At 59.0% G+C, this 21,940-nt stretch overlaps 1 long non-coding RNA gene across 1 annotated transcript in view; it reads right to left on the bottom strand.

Annotated features, from left to right (window-relative positions):
• Positions 1-6,592: 6,592 nt before the first annotated feature.
• Positions 6,593-21,940, bottom strand: part of LOC135364238 (uncharacterized) — a 29,502-nt gene continuing 14,154 nt past the window's right edge. Inside the window, exons 4-6 of the long non-coding RNA XR_010411160.1 lie at positions 11,008-12,871; positions 7,595-7,833; positions 6,593-6,686 (exon numbers count right to left, since the gene is read on the bottom strand). This is a non-coding gene — a long non-coding RNA (uncharacterized LOC135364238). The remainder of the gene's footprint in view (positions 6,687-7,594; positions 7,834-11,007; positions 12,872-21,940) is intronic.

The raw sequence follows: 21,940 nt of genomic DNA, 5'->3' as shown, positions 1-21,940 counted from the left end.
CCCCTGACCCGGGTTCTGCCCCTGCCCCTGCCCCTGCCTGTGGTCCTGTTCCTGTCCCTGACCCACCTCCTGCCCCTGCACCTGCCCCTTCCCCTACCTGTGTTCCTGTTCTTGCCCCGGACCCAGCTCCTGCCCTGGATCCTGCCCCTTCTCCTGCCCCTGCCTGTATTCCTGTTCTTGCCCTTGACTCGGCTTCTGCCCCTGCAACTGTCCCTTCCCCAGCCCCTCCCTGTGCTCCTATCCTTGCCTCTGACCCAGCTCCTTCCCCTTTCACTACCCGTTTCCCTGCCCCTGCGTGTGCGCCCATTCCTGCCCCTGACCCACCCCCTGCCCCTGCACCTGTCCCTTCCTCTGCCTGTGTCCCTGTTCCGGCCCCTGCCAGAGCTGATGCCCATTCCCCTGCCTGCATCCCTGTTCCTGCCCCTGCCAGAGCCGATGCCCTCTGCCCTGCCTGCGTCCCTGTTCCTGCCCCTGCCAGAGCCGATGCCCCTTCCCCTGCCTGCGTCCCTATTCCTGCCCCTGCCCCTGCCAGAGCCGATGCCCCTTCCCCTGCCTGCATCCCCGTTGCTGCCCCTGCCAGAGCCGATGCCCCTTCCCCTGCCTGCGTCCCTGTTCCTGCCCCTGCCCCTGCCAGAGCCGATGCCCCTTGCCCTGCCTGCGTCCCCGTTCCTGCCCCTGCCAGAGCCGATGCCCCTTCCCCTGCCTGCGTCCCTGTTCCTGCCCCTGCCCCTGCCAGAGCCGATGCCCCTTCCCCTGCCAGTGTCCCTGTTCCGGCCCCTGCCAGAGCCAATGCCCCTTCCCCTGCCAGTGTCCCTGTTCCTGCCCCTGACCCTGCCAGAGCCAATGCCCCTTCCCCTGCCGGTGTCCCTGTTCCTGCCCCTGCCCCTGCCAGAGCCGATGCCCCTTCCCCTGCTTTCCAGGGCCGCTGCCCCTTCCCCTGGCCCTGCCTGTGCTCCTGTACTTGCCCCTGACCCAGCTCTTACCGTGGATCCTACCCCTGGCCCTGCTCTTGCATCTGGCCCTGCTCTTGCATCTGGCCCTGCCCCTCCTCCTGCTCCTGCAGGGCTCCCAGAACCACATCCAGAGCCCACATCCTCATGGGGAGAGCTCCTTGTACCATTACCCTTAGCTCCATCACCCGACCCCGATGCCCCGCCAGATTGTTTCATCCCCTCCCCCTATGTTCTTTCTCTCTGGTTCGTATTAACTGTTCTATTCTCTTTCCATGTCCTATATGCTGTTTATTATTCATTTTAAATAAAATGAATTGTTTTCAGTTGAACAAGTCCTGAGCATCAAGTACATTCCCAACGCCGGGCCACCACACCACAGAACATGGCTGTGAAATATCTGCTTCCCCAAAGGAGTCCCCGAACCAGAAGGCCTCCCTGGAAACCCCTAAGCTGCTTCCTCTCTCTGTTCCTTTACCTGTTCTGGATGTTTCCTGTACGTGGAATCACACAGTATGGGCCTTTGTGTCTGCCCCCCTATTTTCAAAGGGGACTCCTTCTTTTCTGGGTTGACTTGACATAGAATTTCCCTTATTTGATGTTGAAATCCCCGATGGATTACAGATGAGATGGAACCATAGAGCCCCCTTTGGTAAATATGGACACAATCTCGGGGCGGAGACCCCTGTTCCTGCTGGGACACCTCAGCCTGACCCCAGACAGGAAAGGGCTGGTTCCTCCTGTGACCCACAGAGAAACCAGGGAAATGCAGAAAGCTGGAAGACACACCCCAAAGGGCCAAAGCATTGCTGACAACCCAAGGCCACAGAAAGGTTTCCCATGCCTCTGGTCCAAACCATGCTCCAAGTCACTGGGTTCCACAGGGACAGAGACGAAATGCATGCAAGTCCAAGGGGAGGGGGACAGGCATGGGGGGAGTCAGAGATGCAGGAGCTCCCGGGGAAGGACTCTGGCAAAGGAAACCCTATGGAGGCAGCACTGGTCACCCTCAGACTGGCAGGTATCTGGTCTGGGGACCAGCAGCCCTGGCGAGAACGTGAGGAAACGGAGGTCCCCGGGAGAGAAGGGTGACGGGCACCCCTGTCTGGGAGAACAGTGAGCAGCACCCATCCCAGGCCACAGGTGCACCCATCACCTAGCGTGGGCAGCTCACTCCCACCCTGTTGAAGGAAGGGAACACCGTGTCCATCAACCTCTATTTGCAACAGAATCCATAAAGTGGAGTTTCTGGGTCAACACGTATACAGTGTTGAAGATACAAGCCTCAACTTCCAACATCCCAGGTCTGCTTGTCCACCTTGAGCCTTGTTTGGGAAGCAGGGGTGGGGAACCCTGGGGCTGTGACCTGTGGGAGGGGTGGGGAGGGGGAGCTCTGAGTAGAGTGACCAAGGTACCCGGGGTGACCTGCCCAGCAGGGACCCTCCCGCCCCCAGCCCCTCTCCTGACCTCGTGCACGACGGCGAGGGTGTGACGGTGAAGGTGCTGGCCCTTGGCTGGCGAGTTCCATAGCTGGTGCTGGAGCTGCTCAAGCTCCAAACTGGGCTCTGATCCCAGAGCTGGCGCGAGAGCCGAAGCTGCAGCTGCCCCAGTCTCGGGAGCTGCGGCACGCATCGGTGTAGGACCTGGCTCGAGCTCTGGGGCAGGTGCTGGAGCTGAATCCCCCTCCAGAGATGATCTAGACCCAGTTCCGCACTTGGATAGGGCTCTTGAACCCACGAACGGCTTTCCTCCCCCGCCCACTTCATGGATGCAAAACTCGGGATGGTGACGGGACCGGCTACATGGGGGTAATGGCTACGGGGGGATTCAGACCAAGGATCCTGCATCGCCTTCACCACGCGCCCCACGCGGGTCGGTCCTGAGCTGCCAGACGGGGACAAGGGCCTGACCCGCTGCTCCCGGCAGCTGCCCCCAGCTGAGCAGAGACACTTGCCGGGGACCTGAAGTCCTCGTTTGACCTCTGCTCCGGCCAGCCCCACGCGACCAGGGACCGTGCTTCCTCACCGCTGGGTCCCCAACCCCCAGAACAGTGCCTGGGAAGTGGTAGTACTTCACAGTTTAGTGAATCGGTGGGATCCCCCAGCAGACCCGGGATGCGGGGGATGTTGTTACAGATGAGAGGTCTGGGCCACAGACTCTTGTGTTCACGCTTTCTTCCACGCGTGCATCATCCACACCTGTGTCTGTTCGCTGGAATGCAGAGGGGACCCCCAGACACCCTCCCTGCCCTCGGAGCTCCCAGCCTAACCGGTGGGTCAGCATCTCACCCACGGTCAGCAAGTGGGCGGTACAGAGCTAGAGCACCTCGAGCACGAGACCTTGCACGAGCCGTGGGGCAGCTAAGATCTAGAACCATCTGACGCACCAGAATGTGCCCCAGCGCTGACTCGAGCCAGCCGTGGAAGTAGCTCGAGAGCCTGAGCCAGGGCCCCGCAGACTAGAGCCCCTCCAGCTCCGACACGCTGTCCCCCTCCGGAGGCAAAAGCAGCTCCGGGGTGAATTCCAGAGCAGAGCCACCTCCACACCAGTTCTCCCACCCGATCCGGCACCACTGGCAGAGTGAGAGGCAGCCCGAGAACGAGAGCCAGGTCTCGAGGCAGCTCAGCGCTGCTGGGGGAGGCCGGTTTCCTCTGACAAGGCACAGGGACGGGCTGTGGGGATCAGCACAGGGTGATCACCCTGGCAGGGTGGTGACCTTCTCCCCTCCTGCTGCTTCGGCACCATCTCGAGATGGAGAACTGGCCTCTGCCCCGGGGCCGGTCACCGCTGCAGAGTCGACGTGGCTGCAGAAGCAGCTACAGACCCAAAGCCCGCTGCAGAGCTCGAGGCATTTCCATCTCCTGGTGCGGGGCCTTCGCCAGGAGCTCAGGAGCTGGAGCCACGTGCGCCCCAGTGGGAGGAAGCCCCTGGACCTACGGCTCCATCACCGACTGCAGAGCTAGAGCCAAGGCAAGACTCTGAGCTGGATCGGCTCCACAGTCAGCTCCGGCGGCACCTCCGACCTGGAGCCAGCGCTGGCTCCCCCTGCAGAGCTAGGGCCAGTGGGAGCGAGACCCAATCCAGCACCAGTTACAGCCAGCTCCGGCCCCACCTCCCGGAGCAGCTGATGAGCTACAACCAGGGCCAGTTCCAGCACCAGAGTCGGCCTGTCCTCACCAGCGAACGCATTCCTTTTCTTCTCTTTTGGCTTTTGTTTCTTTTCATGTTTCCAGGTATATTTGTAGCTTAACATAAAATAAACTTTATCTTTTTAAACATTTCAAAGTGTGCAAACCACTGTTATCAACTCCATTTCCCGTGCTGGCAACATCACCCTATCTAATCCCAGAACATTTAATGCCCTGGAGAGAAACCCCGCACCCTCTGAGCAGGCAGTCACTGGTCATTCCCCATCCCCCTGCTCCCAGGCAACCACTGATCTGGCACCTGTCATTTACCTGGGACGAATTTTTCATACACGTGGGATCAAACCGTATGTGGTATTTGGGGTCTAGTTTCTTCCACTGAGTAGGATGTTTTCGAAGTTCACCCACGTGATAGCGTGTATCACTACTTCATTCCTGGCGTGGCTGAATGAATCCCATTGTATGAACAGACCACGTTGTGTTTGTCCATTCAACTGTGGATGCACCTGTGGGTTGTTTTCATCTTTCGATTATTGTCGAGAGTGTTGCTACGAATACTTCCGTGCAGGCTGTTGTTAGAGGGCCTGTATTCCATTCTTCTGTTTAGAGAATGAGTGGAGTTCGGCCAAATGAGAACAGTATGCTCAACGTGTGGACGACGTGCCACACCCTTTGCCACAGTGGTTCCGCCATATTACATCTCCCCCAGCAATGGAGGAGGGTTCTGTTTCCCCAGATCCTCTCCAACACTTGTTATTTCTGCTTATTCACTATAGCCCCTCCTCCTGGGTGGGGGAAGGCATGTCACTGTGGTGTTGGCTTGCATTTCCTACGATCTCATGAGGAAAATCGCCCCATGTGCTCACTGGGTCGTCTGACTATCTTCTTTGGAGAAATGTCTATTATTTTCAGTGGGGTTGTTTAGGTTCTTAAGTTGTAGGAGTTTTGTACACATTCTAGATGCAAGACTCGTATGAGATTTGCAAATATTTCCTACCATTCTTTGGGTTTCTTTACATTCTCTTGAGATTACCCTTTTGTTCACAAAAGTTTTTAGCAACGTTAAAGTCCAGTGTCTCTGTTTTCTCTGTTGTTGCTTGGGCTTCGGGTGCCATACAAGAGACACCATATTGCCAAATCCAAGGGAAGGAAGATCTGCCCCTAAGTGCTCTTAGTTTCCTTCTGAGTGTTAAGAATTTTCGCTCTTAAAGTTCATTCTTGGATCCATGTGGAGTTCATTTTTTATAGGGTGGAAGGGAATGCTCTGACTTCACTCCTTCGTATGTGGATATCCGGTTTCTCAACACCGTTTGTTGGAGACACTGTTTTTGCCTCATTGAATGATCTTGCTCTCCGTGTTCGAAAACAACTGACTGTACATGTATGTATTCCTTGATTCTCAGCAGTATTCCATTGATCCATATGTGTTGGCCTTCTCTGCTCATACCTTTCGGGAAATATTATAATCTCATACAGAGTTTTTCAAATTCTTAGGATTATTTGCATAGAAGATCATGTCATATATAAATAACCTTTTTCTTCTTCCTTTCCATTTGTGAGCTTTTAGTAACTAATCTTGTATAATTTCTCTGACCAAACTTCCATGACAATATTGAAATGAAGTGGTGGACATGGGCATCCTTGACTTTTTGGGGATTTTAAGGAGAAAACTCCCAGTCTTTCACCACAGAGAATGATATACATATGAGTTATTTTTCATAAATATCCTTTATCATAATTTTTAAAGAATTATTTATTTATTTATTTATTTGAGAGCATGCAAACCCAAGAGTGGGGAGGGGCAGAGGGAGAGAATCTCCAAGCAGACTCCCGACTGAGTGCAGAGCCCTCCCTGGAGCTCAATCTGAAGACTCTTGAGATCATGACCTGAGCCCAAACCAAGAGTCGAACACTCAACCCACTGAGCCACCCAGGGACCTTTCCTTTATCACAACTGAATCTTCTATTTCTATTTTATTGAGAATACTTGTTATGAAAAGGTTTGGATTTTGTCAAAGCTTATCCTACAACAATTGACATGATCATGTTTCTTCTGGATGTGGTCTAGGACACTGATTAGCTACGTTGAACAGCCTTTGCATTCCCGGTGTAAATCACACTTGGTCATGATGTAGAGTCCTGTCAATGTGCTGCTAGATTCTGTCGCTAGAATTCTGTTGAGGATTTTTGCCTCGCTCTTCATAATGGATTTTGGCCTGCAACTGTCTTTTCTTGTAAGGTCTTTGTCAGTCTTTGGAATCGGGACAATGCTGGCATTCTAGGGTGACGTGGGAAGTGTTCCCTCCTCTTGTACTTTTTTCAGACTTTCAGAAGGATTGGTATTATGTCTTCTTTAAACGTGTGGGCCAAATCACCAGGGAAAGCATCAGGTTCTGGACTTTTCATTCTTGGGAAGTTCTCATGACTGCTTCAGTCTATTTACTTATTAGAGGTCTGCTCAGGGTTTCCATTTCTTCTGGAGTCACTTTGGTAGTTTGTGTGCTTCTCAGAATGATCTGCTTCATCTCAGGGAGCCAATTGGTTGGTATAAAGTGGTTCCATTTTTGTCTCTTTGTCAATTTTGGTAAATCTGCAAAAGAAAGAACTGTTGTTTTCACTGATTTTTCTCACATGCTCTTCTCTTCCATTTATCTCTGCCCTAATCTTCATAGTTTCCTTTGCTCTACTAACTTTGATCTTCTCCTTCGACTGAACCAGAGGAACATTCTAACTGTTCCAGATGCCAGCCAGCCAGAGGGCCATTGTCTAGGTCTGGGTTGTTGGGTAGAGAAGCAATACAGACTGGAGTGGATCAGGCTACCTGGGCAATTTCTACCTCACCTGGCATTCCAGGTCACCCCCAGACCGTCATTTCAGGCTGAAGCTCTCCTCCTGCCAGGCATGATGCCCAGCAACAGACTGACCTGACTTCCCATGAACCACTCACGACCTTAGGGGCCTTCTGTGCTCTAGGAACAAGCAGACTAGCTGAATTTTGCCAAGGAGCACTGCCCATGAGCAGAAAACCTGCATAGCTCAGGGCACTGTCTTCTGTGTGCTTCCTTCACACCTTCCCATGTGTGGGTCACAGCCACCTGTGCCCACGGACACCCTAGAGCACCCATTCACCCAGGGTGTCGGATCAATGCAAAGTCAGCCCTTCAATTCTGCCACCGCACCCCCAACACAACACCCAAGACCAAAAGGAGCGCTCACTCCAAGTCCTGGGACCAGCTCAGATGCAGCCCCTACCTGCGCAGCAGGGACATCGCCTACCCGCTCTGCATGCTCCTCCAGCCCGATGTAGATGTGGAGGACATTAGTGTGGGTTTTGTCCCAGGATCCCTGATGGCCAGGAAAAGGAGGTGACTGTCCCACCCTTTCTCCCTGACAGACATCCCTTCCTGGAGCCTGGATCCCCACTCCACAGCCACAAGGGGCCAAGAAGACTCAGTCTCTAGAAGCTTCTGGGCTAGATGCTGACCGGGGTTGCCTTACACAGTCTGGTGTTTCTGCTGGCCTTGCCGTTCCTCAAGTTCCGGAGTTGACCTCCCAGTCGTCGCTGCAGACCTCAGGCATCATCTCAGCCTCTGTCAGCACCTCCCCCTCCTCAGCCTCCATCACATCTGTGGCAGCCTCGGACTCACACGAGCGCCGTGTCTCGGGGTCTGCAACCACGGCTCCTCGCTGCTGCTCTCCATGCAGCAGGTGGGCGCTGCTGCCTCAACCCCATCAGCCTGGACATGAAGATCGGCACCATGTACAAGAGCATCCTGCTGAACTGGGCACATGGGGCGTCCCTTTGGTCTCCTGACTCAGACGTCTCTGAGTACTGACCTCACTGAAACAGCTAGCTACTCTGACGAAGCCACCTCTGGACCTTCCAGGCAGCATGCCCAGGCCTGGAAGGACGCAGACGACCACCACGGCCCCACTCTACACAGGAGGAAACTGCGGCAGCCTCCTCACCTCTGGCTGGTGCTTGCTTGGTGATCCCCATGCTTGGGTGGGGACAATAACATGCCCACCAAGCTCCTTCTAAATCTACGATGCTGTGGCTCTGGTAAGACTGCCCGGATTGTGTCCCCTGAACCCCCCAACCCGCAGTGTCCCCTGACTCCTTGCCCAATATCCAGAGAGCCCTGCGTGATCTGGTCTAGACATGCTCCCCAGTGTGCACCCCTCAGCCCACTCCAGCCTCTGTAGGGCCTTCGTCCCCCAGGGAGCCCGGCAAGAATTTGCCCCTCAGAACCCCTGCCGTCCCTCCCTATGACCCCCATCCAGGGTGGCCTCACCTCCAAGCCTGGGCTCAAAGGCTACTTCCTCCGGCTCCTCTGTAAGCTCAGGCTTTGGGTCAGATTGAGCTGGGTTCAAACCCACAGCAGGGCCATGTCACAGCCCTGTGACTGGCAAGCTCCTGTGGGAACTCCTGGGACCTCAGTTTTCTACTTTGGAGATGGGGTCAGTGACTCTCACCTCAGGAGGATGGGTTGGGGTTTAAAGCAGGGAGATGAAGGTGTTTGAGTGCCGGATTTTGGGGAGAGGGGCTGCTGCCAGGAAGACAGGGGGAGGGGATGTAGAGGAGGCAAAGGCGGCCTGACCTCCTCCCTGCCCACACGTGTCCCCATCACCCTCCCCTGACCCCCCCGCCATGCACTGAGATGAACACTGAAGTGGAATGTGGGGGCCAGGACGGCAGCGGGGGTATATTTCATTTCTCTCTAGTCCCCAGGTCTCCATGTCCACTCAGTCCAACGGCCCTGCCTGGCGGGACTGGGGCTGGCCCCCGGCCTAAGAGGACATGAGGGTCACTGAGCAGGCAGTGGAGATCGGGACACGGAGGACCAAGGCCACAGCCAGCCCCTCGGGGTTGCGCAGGCCTGCTGGCAGGTTGGGTCCCACGCAGGCGCCGTCTGCTGGGCCGTGTGCGCCTGCGCAGGATCCACCTGCCTCCGACCCACCATTGGTGGGAGGGCCCCACCCACCCAGAGTGCACCTGCGCCACGTCCACCCAAAAGGTGGGAGCCAACCGGCCACGCCGAGCCACGCTAATGAAGTTCCTCCTCCAAGCCCTCATGGGACAGTCGGCAAACTGAGGGCAGGAGAGGCAGGGACTGGCCTGGGACCCACCAGCTGAGCAGAGGCTAGAGGAACAGGGAGGGTTCCAGCTTCCGAGGCCAAGCTTCACCTCGCATGGGGTTTCCTTTGGGAACGAGGACCCCTATGATCTGGGGGACCCCTGCCCACACTCCCATGTGGGGCCCTTTCCTCTGGTCACCCTCGCGCGGGCACACGTACACACAAGGCTCTGCGTGCGCGCGCGCGCACACACACACACACACAAACTCCCCAGGGGCGTCCAAGGGGGCGTGGACCCTGGAGGGGACAAGGGGGAAAGAAGGAGGAGGTTGGAGGCAGCTGGGCCGTGGGCTGTGGGCATTGTCTCCTGGGAACATGCCCGGGGCCGTAGCATGGGGCTCAGGGGAGACATGCCAGGCTGATGGCCAGGGCGTCCCCAAGATGCCCAAGGGCTGTCACAGGCACCCACATTCTAGAGACAGCCCCCTTCCTACTCAGTTCACTTGGCTGGAGATGCTGCAATCCTGCTGTATCCCGATGTCCCCAGGATGTGGTCTCAGCAAAGCCGACAGTGAGAGCCGTTGCCTACACTGCAGACCTGGGGTCAGGTCCCACCCCTGACACCTCTGGCCATTTGCCTGGAGGGGCCCAAAGGGAACACAGGGAGGCCCAGAGCCAGCCAGGCCAGCCAGACACTGCTGTGATCCGACCGTGCAGCCCAGCATCCCTCCTGTGTGTGTGTGTGTGTGTGTGTGTGCAGAGGTCTCAGGCAGGGTAGCCCACCCTGAGCAGGAGCAGGGTGATGAGGGGCCAGATGCCTGGTGGGTGGATCATGTTGACACCCCGGGTCAAGGCTGGCTGGGTGGGACGGGGTGTGCTGGGGCGGCCTCCTTCTCCCCAGGGTTGATCTGGAGCCCTGTCGATACATGTCACTGCACCCCGGGCGCAGGGCTGTGCCCGCACGGGGCTGTGTCTGATCTGGGGGCAGCAGTGGGGCTGGGCAGGAGGACGGTGAGGACGGCTGGGCAGGGCTGTGATGCCTCCGGGCCGGGCGCCGCTCACTGTCTTCGCAGAGCCCCATGGAAGAAATTGGGGACAAGCTGGTCAACAGGAGCCTCACTCGACGGCTCCCCGGCGTGGGGCACGTGCACCAGGCAGTCGGTAAGGGCTGGTGCGGGCTCAGGGGGAGTGTGGGGACGAGGGCGCTCCAGGACCGGGCTCGGGGAGGGCCGGGAGGGTCTCCTGCCCCGACGCCATCCGGGACACTGACGACCCGGGGTGCCACGACGGCTGTGCCCCTTACGTGGCCATGATCTCAACCCAAGGGGTCTGGGCTGCTCCCTTCACAGACCCACACACACAGACACACACGCCAAACACACACACACACCCAGTCCTTCAAACACACACACACACACACACACCTGGTCCTTCACACACAGACACACACACCCGGTCCAGCCCCAGCCTTGGCCAGGTACAAAATCACCCTTCACATACGTGGAAGATGATCTCAACCAATTTGGATATTCTGTTGCACTTCAGGACACGGACAGGAATAGTTTTGCAGTTTGTGTGTTGTGAATTGTCCCTCCTTTATCCAAAGATCAGCCCCACCGTGAACCTGAGTGGGCCCTGCCGCTGGGGGCGAGCCAGAGGCTGTGGGCGGTCCGTGCTGACAGCCTGAGGAAGCTGGTGGAGCCGGGCCAGGCCCTCTCCTGTGGCCCCTCTCCCGGAACACCTCCCAGAGGAACGCCTCCCCAGCCCTTCCCACACCTGCTGCTCACAAAGGTGAGCAGGGCCCCCCGTCCCGCCCGGAGGCTCCCCCTCACCTGCGGGCTGTGTGTCTCGGGCCTGGCACGTCCCCTCTCTGAACCTCAGGTGTCTCCTGGGGACCCTGCGTGCCACGAGGCCAGGCCCCACACACGGGGTTGCCGTCGGGCCTGTTGGGACCGCTCCCCGACCCTGTGGCCGGCCCACGGGGAGGGTGGCCTGGGGCTGAGGCGGTTCCTCTCCACCGTGAAGGAGCTCTCTGCCCCAAGCCTCGGTGTCCTGTGTCCAGGGCAAAGCCGCATTCCTGGCTGTGAGGAGGTTTCAGATTCCATCTGGGGCTCCCATCCTGGGTGGAGCCAGAGCAGGGATCCCTGGGGGCTGGCAGAGGGGCCCCAGAGCCACTCAGACATCTGAAAGGTGCTGGCTGGGCTTCATCGACTCCACACATGGACAGGAAGCCCCTTCTAGACATTTTCCATAATTCAGGGAACAAGGCAGACAAATGTCCCTGCCCCGTGGGCCTCTTTCTAGGTGGGGGTCCGCCGCTAAGCCTAGACGACAAAGCAGAGATGGGCACACGACACTCCGTGGGACGCCCTGCCGGCCTCCTCTAGATACGGATCCCTCTGCTCTCATTGTCCAAAGGATGACGGGCCCTAGGACGAAGAAGAGCCCTTGTCTCCGAGGTGGTGAGGGAATGCGGGGGACCGGTCAGGTGCGGAGCCATGGGTCTCGTGCACATCTGCCGCAGGGCTGGGTCATGGTACAGGAGCTGTGGGCAGGTCGTCTGTGCACACCTGGCCATGACACACCTGGCTGGCCCTCTCGGTGGGGAGGCCTGCGTGCCTGGTGCACCTGTCCCCCACCTACCCCTGGAGGAGCAGCCACGTTCAAGCCTTTCCATGTCCGACCCTCAGGGACAGTTGGGAACCTGGGTCAAGAGAGGCAGGGACTGGCCCAGGACAACTGAGGGGTGCAGAGTCCAAGGAGCTGCTCTCCAGTCCTAGGCCAGTCCCAACCCTCCCATGAGGTTTGCTTTGGGGGTGAGAGCCACTCAGATCCTCGGGAAGAGCTACCCACCCCGTTCCATGTGGGGACATGACCTTGGCATCCCCAGGCACGTAGAGGCACGTGCAGCTGCACACACACCCCCACACACACACCCACACCCACACACACACCACTCTGACTGCCCAGCTGGGGGTCAGAAGGGGAGGACACCCTGGGAGCGAGGTGGGTGACAGGGGGGAAAGAAGAAACAGGTTGCAGACAGCTGGGCCATGGGGCAGGGCATCAGGACTCCTGGCAAGGACCCAGATCCATAGCATGGGGAGGGGAGACAGGCCAGGCTGAGGGTCAGGGGTCCCCAAGGGACCCCGAAGGGTTGCCAGGGCACTGGGAGAGGACAGGGTCTGGGTTCCGGTGTCCATCACCAGCCTGGGCACTTGGAAGCAGGAAGAGATACCCACCCCCAAGTCCAGAGGGGCTACAGCACAAAGGCCTCAGCTTACTCTTCTGTCACTTGGGCTTAGAGATGCAGTGTCCCTAGGGTCCCACAGGCTTGTGGAAGAGCCTATTGGCCTTGGATCTCCATCCCCGACCCACTGTGCTCCCAGTCCTGGGAAAATGCTTTGTACTCCCTCGAGGTCCTTCTGAGCAGGGGACAGACTGGGGACTTGGGGGGCTGAGGACCTGGGTACGCAGAACATGGCAGAGCACTGACCACTAGTCTGGGGACCAAGGCCAAGACCCTCCTTGTTGCAGCCTCCGGGTCTCCATTTGGAAGAGGTTCCAGATTCACTGCTCTGGTCCGGGTGACAAGGCCTTAGGAAGGAATGGAGCACCGGGACAGACGAGGGAAACACGGACAAGGGAAGCTTCTGAGGTTTCTCACATCACCCCTGGAGTCCACAGATCCTGCTCCTGTGAGAGACACAGAGACAGAGACAGAAAGAGATAAGGAGACAGAGAATGAACACACGACAGAGGGAACCAGAAGAAGTCACAGACTTTCCTCCATCAGCTTGGAAATGACATCCCAGCATTTTGCCCCATTCTCTTCCTGAGAGCGCGGTCACACAGGCCATCCACCCCGGAGGGGAGGGGATTCCACAGGGATGTGTGAGCAAGATGTGGGAATGCCCGGGAACCACTGTGGGGACTGCCCAGCACATGGGCGCAGACGAGGCCCCGGGGCCTGAGCCTAAACCTAATGGGAGCCCCTGGAAGTGTGCGTCACCAGGGGACAAGGTCGGAATCCGTTCATTGCAACCTTCCCACAGGGGCTGGGAACAGGCAAGAAGGGGGTGGCTTTGCCCAGACCCCAGAGCAGACCCAGGCCCCTCTGAGCTGTGCTCCATGTCCCGCCCAGCCCCTGGCTCATCCTTGCATTGCCAAGTGTGCCCCAGCCTCCTGTGATAGCAAGTACGGAATGTATGTAGAGGTCCTACCCCTGATGGCGTCCCTAGGAGTAGAAGCCAGAACACCCCACTGTGCAGATGGGGAGCCTGGGGAGGCCCTGAGAGGCACAGGGTCTGTCCAGGGTCACAGCCCTGGGCACGCACAGGAGCCCAGTCTGAAGCCAGCTCTGTGTCCTCACAGCGGGGACACCGGCTGCACCCAGGCCTTGGGAAGGCTGTGGGTGGGCTGTGAGGGAGTCACTGTATGGATGGGGCATGGGGGGAGGGGGCCCTCGGGGGTGGGGGTCTTGTGTGAGGAGGAAGTTGGGTAAGGGGACCCCAGGCAGTGGTGACCTCACTTCCCTGACAACAGAGTCCAACAGAATTTGGAACCCAGGTAACCAGGCACCCACATTCCAGAGACAGCCCCCTGCCCAGCTCATTTCATTGGAGATCATCCAACCATGAACATGTGGGCTTGTTGCCTCCCTAAGTCTGGATGCTGCAGGCTGAAGAAAGCCCGCCCTGAAAACGCTGGCCCCCGCTGGGGATGTCCGATCAGGGCTCCCCACCGCCTCTGGCCGTTTGGCCAGAAGGCCCGAAAGGTGACACCAGGAGGCCCAGAGCCGGCCACCCAGCCCCACAGGGTCTAATCCACCTGTGCAGCCCCAGGTCCCCTCCCCTCTGTGCGTGTGTGTGTGTGTGTGTGTGTGTGTGTATGTGTGAAGAGGGGTCATGTGGGGTGGGCCAACGCCATTCAAGAGCAGGCTGATGAGGGGTCAGATAACCCATGGGCAGGTCATGTTCAAGGTCCAGGCTGGCTGGGTGGGATGGGGTGTGGGGGGCTGTGAGCTTCTGCCCAGGGTTTGTCTCGATCGCCCTGCAGGGATGGGTCATTGTCCCGCGTGCACGGCTGTACACCCACAGGTGTGTGTCTGATCTGGGAGCAGCAGGGCGACTGGGCAGGGGACAGGGAGGTTGGCCGGGTAGGACTGGGATGCCTCCGGGCCGGCTACCCGTCCCTGTCTTTGCAGACCTCCGATGAGATCGGCACGAGGCTGGCGGACACCCACTCCATGTCCGGGATCCGGAGCGTGACCCCACAGGACTCCCCTGGAGCAGGTGCTGGGGATTGCGGGGAGAGGCCTCCGACACCACCCAGACCACTGTCCCTGGTGGTCATTGACTGCATTGTGCTCCAGGAGCCAGAGCCCACGGAGGCCGAGCCTGAGGCTGAGAAGCCCGGGGCTGGGTGCCCGTGGGTGTGTGTGGAAGGGTGGGGGCTGGCCCCACAGGGAGGAGCCCCCAGAGCCTGGTGTGGGGCCTGGAGCACCGACTGGGCTCAGAGCACCCAGCGGGTGGACTGCGGTCGGGGAGACGCCCCGGGGAGGGCTCCTTCCTGGCTGCTGCTTCTCTGGGAGGCCCTGGGCTGGGTTCTGTCTCCACGGAGAGCAGGCTTGGGGTGAGCTTTTCTCCTCTCACAGCTGCTCCACCACCTGAGGAGCTAGAGCCGGCTCCAACTCCACCGGCAGCTCTGGACGGAGGGGTGGTGGCTGCGACTTCAGCAGGAGACCGGGAGCCGGCAGGTGACCCAGCACCCGCCCACGGAGAGCCTGACGGGGGCCAGGAAGGGCCTGCTGGACAACCTGCCTCCGGAGAGCCTGCCCCTGGGCCTGCCCCTGTTCCTGCCAGAGCCGCCGCCCCTGCGCCTGCCCCGAACTGTGGCCCTGCTCCTGCGCCCGACCCAGCTCCTGCCCTGGATCCTGACCCATCCCTACCCCTGCCAGTGCCCCGGTTCTTGCCCCTGACCCAGATACTGCCCCGGGTCCTGTACGTGCCAATGCGGCAGACCCTGTCCCTCCCCTTGCACCTGCCCCCTCCCATTCCCCGGCTTGTGCTCCTGTTCCGGCCCCTGCCCCAACTCCTGCCCCTTCCCCTGCCCCTTCCCCTGCCCCTGCTAGAGCCAATGTCCCTTCTCCTGACCCACCTCCTGCCCCTGCACCTGCCCCTTCCCCAGCACCTGCCTGTGCACCTGTTCTTGCCCCTGACCCAGCTCCTGACCCTGCACCAGCCCCTTCCCTTACCTGTGCACCTGTTCTTGCCCCTGATCCGGATCCTGACCCTGACCCAGCTCCTGCCCTGGATCCTGCCCCTTCCCTTGCCCCTGCCTGTGCTCCTATTCTTGCCCCTGACCCGGGTTCTGCCCCTGCCCCTGCCTGTGGTCTTGTTCCTGTCCTTGACCCACCTCCTGCCCCTGCACCTGCCCCTTCCCCTACCTGTGTTCCTGTTCTTGCCCCGGACCCAGCTCCTGCCCTGGATCCTGCCCCTTCTCCTGCCCCTGCCTGTATTCCTGTTCTTGCCCTTGACTCAGCTTCTGCCCCTGCAACTGTCCCTTCCCCAGCCCCTCCCTGTGCTCCTATCCTTGCCTCTGACCCAGCTCCTTCCCCTTTCACTACCCGTTTCCCTGCCCCTGCGTGTGCGCCCATTCCTGCCCCTGACCCACCCCCTGCCCCTGCACCTGTCCCTTCCTCTGCCTGTGTCCCTGTTCCGGCCCCTGCCAGAGCTGATGCCCGTTCCCCTGCCTGCGTCCCTGTTCCTGCCCCTGCCCCTGCCAGAGCCGATGCCCCTTGCCCTGCCTGCGTCCCTGTTCCTGCCCCTGCCAGAGCCGATGCCCCTTCCCCTGCCTGCGTCCCTGTTCCTGCCCCTGCCAAAGCCGATGCCCCTTCCCCTGCCTGCGTCCCTGTTCCTGCCCCTGCCCCTGCCAGAGCCGATGCCCGTTCCCCTGCCTGCGTCCCTGTTCCTGCCCCTGCCCCTGCCCCTGCCAGAGCCGATGCCCCTTCCCCTGCCAGTGTCCCTGTTCCTGCCCCTGCCAGAGCCGATGCCCCTTCCCCTGCCTGTGTCCCTGTTCCTGCCCCTGCCAGAGCCAATGCCCCTTCCCCTGCCAGTGTCCCTGTTCCTGCCCCTGCCAGAACCAATGCCCCTTCCCCTGCCTGCGTCCCTGTTCCTGCCCCTGCCCCTGCCAGAGCCGATGCCCCTTCCCCTGCCAGTGTCCCTGTTCCGGCCCCTGCCCCTGCCAGAGCCGATGCCCCTTCCCCTGCCTGTGTCCCTGTTCCTGCCCCTGCCAGAGCCGATGCCCCTTCCCCTGCTTTCCAGGGCCGCTGCCCCTTCCCCTGGCCCTGCCTGTGCTCCTGTACTTGCCCCTGACCCAGCTCTTACCGTGGATCCTGCCCCTGGCCCTGCTCTTGCATCTGGCCCTGCTCTTGCATCTGGCCCTGCCCCTCCTCCTGCTCCTGCAGGGCTCCCAGAACCACATCCAGAGCCCACATCCTCACGGGGAGAGCTCCTTGTACCATTACCCTTAGCTCCATCACCCGACCCCGATGCCCCGCCAGATTGTTTCATCCCCTCCCCCTATGTTCTTTCTCTCTGGTTCGTATTAACTGTTCTATTCTCTTTCCATGTCCTATATGCTGTTTATTATTCATTTTAAATAAAATGAATTGTTTTCAGTTGAACAAGTCCTGAGCATCAGTACATTCCCAACGCTGGGCCACCACACCACAGAACATGGCTGTGGAATATCTGCCTCCCCAAAGGAGTCCCCGAACCAGAAGACCTCCCTGGAAACCCCTAAGCTGCTTCCTCTCTCTGTTCCTTTACCTGTTCTGGATGTTTCCTGTACGTGGAATCACACAGTATGGGCCTTTGTGTCTGCCCCCCTATTTTCAAAGGGGACTCATTCTTTTCTGTGTTGACTTGACATAGAATTTCCCTTATTTGATGTTGAAATCCCCGATGGATTACAGATGAGATGGAACCATAGAGCCCCCTTTGGTAAATATGGACACAATCTCGGGGCGGAGACCCCTGTTCCTGCTGGGACACCTCAGCCTGACCCCAGACAGGAAAGGGCTGGCTCCTCCTGTGACCCACAGAGAAACCAGGGAAATGCAGAAAGCTGGAAGACACACCCCAAAGGGCCAAAGCATTGCTGACAACGCAAGGCCACAGAAAGGTTTCCCATGCCTCTCGTCCAAACCATGCTCCAAGTCACTGGGTTCCACAGGGACAGAGACGAAATGCATGCAAGTCCAAGGGGAGGGGGACAGGCATGGGGGGAGTCAGAGATGCAGGAGCTCCCGGGGAAGGACTCTGGCAAAGGAAACCCTATGGAGGCAGCACTGGTCACCCTCAGACTGGCAGGTGTCTGGTCTGGGGACCAGCAGCCCTGGCGAGAACGTGAGGAAACGGAGGTCCCCGGGAGAGAAGGGTGACGGGCACCCCTGTCTGGGAGAACAGTGAGCAGCACCCATCCCAGGCCACAGGTGCACCCATCACCTAGCGTGGGCAGCTCACTCACACCCTGTTGAAGGGAACACCGTGTCCATCAACCTCTATTTGCAACAGAATCCATAAAGTGGAGTTTCTGGGTCAACACGTATACCGTGTTGAAGGTACAAGCCTCAACTTCCAACATCCCAGGTCTGCTTGTCCACCTTGAGCCTTGTTTGGGAAGCAGGGGTGGGGATGCCTGGGGCTGTGACCTGTGGGAGGGGTGGGGAGGGGGAGCTCTGAGTGGAGTGACCAAGGTACCCGGGGTGACCTGCCCAGCAGGGACCCTCCCACCCCCAGCCCCTCTCCTGACCTCGTGCACGATGGCGAGGGTGTGACGGTGAAGGTGCTGGCCCTTGGCTGGCGAGTTCCATAGCTGGTGCTGGAGCTGCTCAAGCTCCAAACCGGGCTCTGATCCCAGAGCTGGCGCGAGAGCCGAAGCTGCAGCTGCCCAGTCTCGGGAACTGCGGCATGCATCGGTGTAGGACCTGGCTCGAGCTCTGGGGCAGGTGCTGGAGCTGAATCCCCCTCCAGAGATGATCTAGACCCAGTTCCGCACTTGGATAGGGCTCTTGAACCCACGAACGGCTTTCTTCCCCTGCCCACTTCATGGATGACAAAACTCGGGACGGTGACGGGACCGGCTACATGGGGGTAATGGCTACGGGGGGATTCAGACCAAGGATCCTGCATCCCCTTCACCACGCGCCCCACGCAGATCGGTCCTGAGCTGCCAGATGGGGACAAGGGCCTGACCCGCTGCTCCCGGCAGCTGCCCCCAGCTGAGCAGAGACACTTGCCGGGGACCTAAAGTCCTCGTTTGACCTCTGCTCCGGCCAGCCCCATGTGAGCAGGGACCGTGCTTCCTCACCGCTGGGTCCCCAACCCCCAGAACAGTGCCTGGGAGGTGGTAGCACTTCAAAGTTTAGTGAATCGGTGGGATTCCCCCAGCAGCACCGTGATGCGGCGGATGTTGTTACAGATGACAGGTCTGGGCCACAGACTCTTGTGTTCGCGCTTTCTTCCACGCGTGCATCATCCACACCTGTGTCTGTTCGCTGGAACACAGAGGGGACCCCCAGACACCCTCCCTGCCCTCGGAGCTCCCAGCCTAACCGGTGGGTCAGCATCTCACCCACGGTCAGCAAGTGGGCGATACAGAGCTAGAGCACCTCGAGCACGAGACCTTGCACGAGGCAGACGCTTAATGACTGAGCCACCCAGGCGCCCTGAGACTGACATTTTTACACAGGCACTAAGACTACTTCCCTGTGCCTACCCCATACCTCGCAGGTTAGTAAATCGCTCACACAGGGAAGGTGGATACTACATTTAAATAGGGGACGAGCACATACACCCAGCAGACATGAGTCAGGTCACCAGGGGGCAAGTAGAGGCCCAGCCAATGGAGGAACAAGCCAGACATGATGCAAGGGGAGAGAAGAGTGCTCCTGGCAGAGGGCACAGAGAATGTAAAGGATTGGAGTCAGGCCCAAGGCACATGTGGGACAACCACACAGCTTGGTGGCCCACAGAGGGGGGCTGCAGTGGGAGAGGTGAGGCTGGAGAGTACAGACAGGTGGGGAGCGGATCGCAGAGAGGCTCAAAGGTTATGTTCTGAAATGATCAATCTGGTTACCGGAGGAGAATGGTCTCTATACAGCAGCGGACAGGGAGACCCTAACCCTAACCCTAACCCTAACCCTAACCCATACCCTAACCCGTACCCTCACCCGTAACCTCACCCATACCCTAACCCGTACCCTAACCCGTACCCTAACCCGTACCCTAACCCTAACCTGTACCCTCACCCGTACCCTAACCCTAACCCGTACCCTCACCCATACCCATACCCTCACCCGTAACCTCACCCATACCCTAACCCGTACCCTAAGAAAAGAAATGACACTCCCGCTGACCCACGCCCTCAACCCTCACCCCCGGGAACCTCAACGCAGCGCTGGCAGATCAGGCCTCCCGTGTCCCTATGTCCTAACCCTCACCCTACGTTGGCTTCTGAGGAGTCAGTCCCCAGAACCTTGCTCCAAAGCCCCAAAGATTCGGGACGCCCGAGCAGTATCAAGGGACTCAGGCTGCCACCCAGAAGGAAAACGCACCATTTGGAACTCGGGAAAGCATTCAGACCAGGAGAACTCTGAATGCCCATCCGAGGAACGCACAAATTTGGCGCCCTCTGGCGGCAAAACCTGAGCCTGACACTCAACCTGACCCAAGCCCTCAAGACAATCCCCGGTAAGCAGGCCACAGTGCTGGCACGTCGGGCCTGCCATGCCCCTAGGCCCTAACCCTATCCCTCATTGGCATCTGAGGGCTCTGGTCCCAGAGGCCTGGCTCGAAAGCCACAGGGATTGGGGGCACCTGAGCAATACCAGACGATTCAGTCTCCCAGAAGGAAACCGCACCATTTGGAACTCGGGCCAAACGTTTCAGAGTAGAACTCTGCATGCCCATCCCAGCGAAATGCCACTTTCAACGGTCCCCTGCCCACAAACCCTGAGCCTGACACTCACCCTGACCCACACCCCCAACTCAGACCCCCGAGCCCCCCAAAGCTTGCCCCAGCGTGGGCACATCAGGGCTGAAATGACCCTAGGCCGTAAGTGTATCCCTAGGTTGGCTACTGAGTTTCTGTCCCCAGAAACCTGACTCCAAAGCCCCAGGGATGGCAATAACCGAGCGACACCAGAGGACTCAGCTTGCCAAAAAGAATTCAAACACACTACTTGGAACTCTGGAAAGCATTCAGAACAGAAGTCTGAATGCCCATCCCAAGGAACGCACAAATTTGGCGCCCTCTGGCGGCCAACCCTGAGCCTGACACTCAACTTAACCCACGCCCACAAAACAAACCCCCAACAGCATGCTACAGTGCTTGCAGGGCAGGCCTGCCGTGCCCCTAGGCCCTAACCGTAACCCTACGGAGGCTTCTGGAGGGTATGTCCCCAGGGGCCTGGATCCAAAGCCCCAGGGATCTGGAACACCTGACCAGTACCAGAGGACTCAGCCTGCCACTAAACAGGAAAACGTGCCATTCGGAACTCTGGTAAGCATTCAGAGCAGGAAAACTGTGCCGGTCCATCCCAATGAGCCCCAAGTTCAACGTACCCAGGCCGCAATCCCTGATCCTGACACTGCCCCCGACCCACGACCTCAACTCAGACCCCGGGGAGCTCATCACAGCGCCAGCACATCAGGCCTGTCATGCCCCTAAGCCCTAATCCTAACCCTAGGTTGGCTTCTGAGCGGTCTGTCCCCAGAGCCTGGCGACAAATCCCCAAGGATTCGGGACACCCGAGCAATATCAAGGGACTCAGGCTGCCACCCAGAAGGAAACCGCACCACTGGGAACTCTGGAAAGCTTTCAAAGCAGGAGAATTCTGAATGCCCATCCCAGGGAACTCACAAATTTTGTGCCCTCTGATGACAAACCCTAGGCCTGACACTCAACCTGTCCCCCGCCCTCAAAACAAACCCCCGGTAAGCAGGCCACAGTGCTCGCACGTCGGGCCTGCCATGCCCCTAGGCCCTAAACCAATCGCTCGCTTGGCTTCTGAGTTTCTGTCCCCAGAGGCCTGGCTCCAAAGCCCCGGGGATGGCAATAACCGAGCGACACCAGAGGACTCAGCTTGCCAAAAAGAATTCAAACACACTACTTGGAACTCCAGAAACTGTTCAGAAGAGAACTCTGAATGCCCATCCCAGCACACGCACGAATTTGGCGCCCTCTGGCGGCCAACCCTGAGCCTGACACTCAACCTGACCCGCCCTCAAGATGGACCCCCGGTAAGCAGGCCACAGTGCTGGCAGGTTGGCCCTGTCGTGCCCCCAGGACCTAACCGTCACCCTGTGAGGGCTTCTGAGGTGTCTGTCCCCAGAGCCTGGCTCCAAAGCCCCAGGGATTTCGGACACCTGACCAGCACCAGAGGACTCAGCCTGCCACCAAAAAGGAAAACATGCCATTTGGAACTCCAGAACGCATTCAGAGCAGCAAACTGTGCCGGTCCATCCCAACGAACCCCAAGTTCAACGTGCGCAGGCCGCAATCCCTGAGCCTGACACTCCCCCGTGACCCACGGCCTCAACTCAGACCCCGGGAAGCTCATCACAGGGCTGGCATATCAGGCCTGTCATGCCCCCAAGCCCTAAGCCTAACCCTAGGTTGGCTTCTGAGCAGTCTGTCCCCAGAGCCTGGCGACAAATCCCCAAGGATTCGGGACACCCGAGCAGTATCAAGGGACTC

The sequence above is a fragment of the Mirounga angustirostris genome, unplaced genomic scaffold (genome assembly GCF_029215605.1).
Source record: "Mirounga angustirostris isolate CCGP_5_RB_7025 unplaced genomic scaffold, mMirAng1.0.hap1 SCAF_4, whole genome shotgun sequence".
Taxonomy (NCBI): Eukaryota; Metazoa; Chordata; class Mammalia; order Carnivora; family Phocidae; genus Mirounga; species Mirounga angustirostris.
This window is presented reverse-complemented; position numbering and strand designations above follow the sequence as displayed.